The sequence below is a fragment of the Geotrypetes seraphini genome, chromosome 6, assembly GCF_902459505.1.
Source record: "Geotrypetes seraphini chromosome 6, aGeoSer1.1, whole genome shotgun sequence".
NCBI classification, from domain to species: domain Eukaryota; kingdom Metazoa; phylum Chordata; class Amphibia; order Gymnophiona; family Dermophiidae; genus Geotrypetes; species Geotrypetes seraphini.
The window spans coordinates 131,257,404-131,262,065 of NC_047089.1; the positions used below are offsets into that span (position 1 = coordinate 131,257,404).

Consider the following 4,662-nt stretch of genomic DNA (forward strand, 5'->3'; position numbering starts at 1 on the left):
ACTCTCGGAAGACCAGTTAGCCGTGAGACAAATCTCCTCCAAGGCAAAAACCCTCTGGGCCGAACCCAAGAAGCAGTCATCGCTCCAGCGGAATGGTCATGAAGTTCAATCGCCACCCGCTCCCCTGCCAGCAGGCAAGTATAAAGAATGTCCTCCTGGACCATTGAGCGAGGTAGGCATCGGACGCCGCCATACGCCTGAGGCGTTCCTTGAAGAATCCCAAAAAGGAGATATAAACCACTAACAGTTGTTAGAAACTGATCTCACGGAGAACGCTACATACGTTTCAAAAAATGCAGTGAATAAAAGTACTGCTTCCACTATCTCCTTCCAGGAAGAAGGAAGGAAAAGCGAGCATGATGTAAAAGAAAGGATGACACCCCCCTAGAAAGAAATAGTGGTACCATCCTAACTGACACCCCATATGACGGAAAGAAGGAATAGGAATCCCTGTTGAACAAGGCCTGCAACATCGCAACTGCAAAGCTGAAGCCATGACCACAAGGAATCCCATGGACCACCGCACAGCTCTTTAGAGCCCCAAAGGACAAGGCTAAAATGAAGCAATCGGTAACTTAGAAGAAGTACGTGAATGAATTACACCAAACCGGGCTTTCTAAGAGGTGCATGAATATACCGCCTTCTCTTTAGGAACTGAACTACAGGAAGCTGAGAAGTCAGCGAAGGGCCATATACCTAGTTCCTGTAACAAGCCAAGAATGGTAATTGAAGCTGAAGGGAATTGAACGCTATGCCATCGGCAATATACCTGTGCTAAAAAGGAACTCAGGAAGGGTGCAACTGTTGAGAAGTATTCAAGAAAGGAAACACCTCCAAAAGGAAGCAGAAGCCACAGGAGAAGACGTCTGTAGCGCCTGGATAAGAGAAGAAACAACCTGCTTCGCATTACCGTCACACGCCAGTCAAGACTGCTCAAAAGCTAGGTCGTAATACCAAAGTAGTATGAATATCCATGTTGATCTCAATCAAGGAGAGCAAAGTCGGAGATAAAAGGAAACTTCTTAGTCCGTCTGTCTAAAGGCTCAACAGATCCACATAGCAAGGATGGCGCAGCCAAGCCAGAGATTGTGCCCCTAAAGCGAACTTGAGATGGCAAATCCAAGCTATCATCAGCCAGGGGAAAACAGTGAAAAAAGAGAAACCAGAGGATTTTTTATTTTTTTTTTAAAGCCTATAGCACCTGGTATTCCCAGGTGGTCACCCATCCAGGTACTAAACAGGCCCTATCCTGGTTGGCTTCTGAGATCAGACGGGATCGGGCACCTTCAGGGTGGTATGGCTGTAAGAAAGAAGCCACACTGTTACCCCCTTTAACTCCCACTTCCTGTGCCTGCCTAAGAAGCTAGGAAGCATGGAATTGTGAGACGAGGCCATGAGGTCAAGTTCCAGGAGATCTTATTTCCACCACAAAAAAAGTGGAACACCTGAGCCAAAATTCCCAATAACCAGGATGTAGAAGATATCACTATAACTAACGTCTACACTTCTAGAGCGTACGCAGTGCTGTACACAGTAACATCCAATAAATGAGCTATGCTCAGATTTCGCAGAGAGAAAGACTAACCAAACTCTTTTCCTGACCTGAAAAATGATCGGTCAACCGAATAGAAAGATGAGGGTCCACCCATCGAAGTAGAACAACCACTGTACCTGGCAACTGAGTACATCACCTACTGCCCAAGCTGCAGAGAAACGCCCCCATCATAATACTGACTGAAAGGGCCCTCAGCGGCATTCCGGAAGAATGGTCTGAAGCTCCAGAAAGGAAGCCTGACCATGCTCAAGAGTAGAAGAAGGAACCAGAACTTAGTCGCCTCTGAAGACTAGACTCCTGAAGCTGAGGATGGAAGCCACCGAGCCCCCCAACCCGACAGGCCGGAATAGTCGGTGGTCATAAGCTAGTCCAGGAAAGACCGAGGCATGCCCTGGAAAGACAATCTTTCTGAGCCCCTAAATCATACAAAGCTATGCAGGAGAAGCCTAGCAACTAATAGGAGCCCAGAGATACCGAGAACCACTGGAATAAAAGCGGCTGCTGAGCGTTAGAAGGGAAAGCAAGCCGAGGTTCCCAGAGGGGTCAGCAATATGGATGCTAGAACCTGAACAGAATCCCATACTCTTAGCCATGGTAAGCGAAGAACGCCAATCTGAGATCGAGACTCCACACTCAAGGCTCTGGAAAGAAATACAAGTCTCTCCTATAAGAATAACAGCCTCGACCCGATATACCTATAACTAGTATAGGAAAAAAGAGCACTGCAAATATGAAGATGCGCATGTAAAGAATTGAGGAAAAGAAACCACCCGCTTCGTGACAGTCAAAAGACCCGACTGGAAGTCGTCCGAATCAAGCAGGCAGTCAAGCATAAACAGACAAATCGCCTGGCAGTGCCAACGAACCCTTGGGTAGGTGAAATGGAATGTGCCCCAAACCGAAAGCGCTGCTCCAAGAGAGGCAGGCCAACCTAGTGCAGACTCAGAGTCCATAGAGAAAATGTAAATATCTTCCCCGGTTGACTGCAGAAATGGGTAACCCTGAGAAACTAATGCAGCCGAATGGAATCCAGCCTGCCCAAAGCCCCCATCTTGGTCACCCACTAATAAGTGGTACCCTAACTACAAGAACTGTCCTGAGGACCAGCCACACTTCAAAGAGAAACGCAAAACAGAGAGACTCTGGAAACGTGAGGAGGATGAAAGGTGCAAGCATCCTGAAAAAAGTTCACAGCTCCCTGACATGACAGTAAAGCGACTACTCCTTCATGAGAAAACTGTCAACCTGGAAAAGAACACCGTCTTGCGATGTGAAGGGGAGCATGAGGACATTCAGCAACCTGCCTGAGCTTTACGCAAGCAAAGGAAAGACAAGGCGCACCAGGCGTAATCCAGAAGCAGCATACGCCTCTCCAGAGAAACGAGCTGTACCTGGCCGAAAACAGACCAGGTTTCCACTCCAAAAGAGAGCGTAAGGGGAGAATTCATTGGGCATACAGTGCCAGCTACCCTACGACCTCGCAAGCAGAGGATCTTGCCCTTAGGGATCAGCCGCCACTAGACCATGCTTCTAGAGCGGAAGGCCGTCTAGCCTTTTTTTTATTTTTTTTTTTTAAAATAGACTTGAACCTTCGCCTCTTCTTTTGGAGCCATATCAGCTCTACTCCTTAGCTGGGGCTTGAACCTCAGCTCCTTGTTACTAACCCAGCACACAACCCTTGCGCCACCAGGTTTTCACAGACAAGCTGGCCCACAGCAAGAAGAAAAGAACCATCAGGCCTCAAGAGAGACCCTCCACTCGGAATTCCTGCAACTACCCCGCAGAAACAAGTCAAGAGCCCAAGCAGGCGGACGCAGTACCCAGGCAGAAGGCCTAAGGAAACCTCCAACATCGCCGCACGTTATCGGAACCCCGAGTGAAGAAATGAACCACACGAATGATACACTGGCACGCCCTTGACACCTACTCCACCTTGCTGTTCGCTAACCCCTAAGGCAGCAAAACCAAGCGTAGGCAGCCAAACTCAGGGCAGAAACTTAATGTGGAAGTGCCTAGGGATATAAATGAACAGCCCCCAATAACAACCTTATTTTTTTTTTTTTAACTTTCTTGTTAAGAGAAGCATGTGGACAACACCACAGCAAATGGAGCACTGCAATACGGGGCACAGCTGATTTCAAACAAAAATAAGCCACGGTACACGCTTAAGTTAGCTGTAGGACATGAGTCAATGAACCCCGCGGCGCTGGGGGCCCAAGCGCGGGCACTTTCCTGCCAGAATCAAAACCGGCTGGCTCCCCCAACAGCGCTGTACAAAACAGACTGGGAGCTCATAGCCAAAACCGCAGCCCACCGCTCCGCAAAGCAGATGGCGAGGCCCGCGCTGAGAAAGGCAGCCGCCCAGAATAACTCCCCGAGTATTGCAGTGCTGGCGACCCAAACTCGGACCGTTTCACGCCAAAAGAGGCCGGCTCCTAGAACATTGCCGCTCACACCGGCTCGGAGCCCATAGCCGAAGCGTATAAAAAATGCAAAACACACCTCGGGGAGGAAAGGGGAAAAGGCGCATGGCTCCCAACAGTAGGGGAGCACAAGCTCACACCACCCACGCTATAGAACAATTCAGCTCCAGTTCAGATAATGTAAAACACACCCGGAGCCGTCCTCACAATTTGCGGCCATATCGAGAGCCACACCGTTACATTTACCCACGGGCCGTGGCAGTATCAAGAAACAATGTCCCAGAAACTACCAACCCCACAGCACAAGTGCTAGGGTAAGAAAAAGAAGCGCTCCTTAGTTATGCGCAGGAATTCAGAGGCCACCTACCTCACTGAAGCAAGCTCATAAAAAAACATATTCCACCACAAAACAAAACTGCCATAGTCAAAAACCCACAGCTCTCACACAACCACAAAGTTCAGAGACCAGTAGAATAAAACACATACTCACAATCTACTGGATAGTGCCGGTAGATGCCGGCAACACCTGCTGCCCAGCACGAGCAGGGCAAAAAAGTCAGCTGTGTAGGCCCCCTTTTTTTTTTTTTTTTTTAAATGGGAAAGAAGAAAAATAGGGACCAGGGCAGACCCTCTATCATTGGAGGGAGGGTGAGGCAGGGACAAGGGGGGGCCCAAGTGTAACCT

The 4,662-nt window shown here is 48.9% G+C and overlaps 1 pseudogene; it reads right to left on the reverse strand.

The window, feature by feature from the left end:
* Positions 1-1,189: 1,189 nt before the first annotated feature.
* Positions 1,190-1,308, reverse strand: LOC117363239 (annotated as a pseudogene).
* Between the last annotated feature and the right edge of the window lie 3,354 nt (positions 1,309-4,662).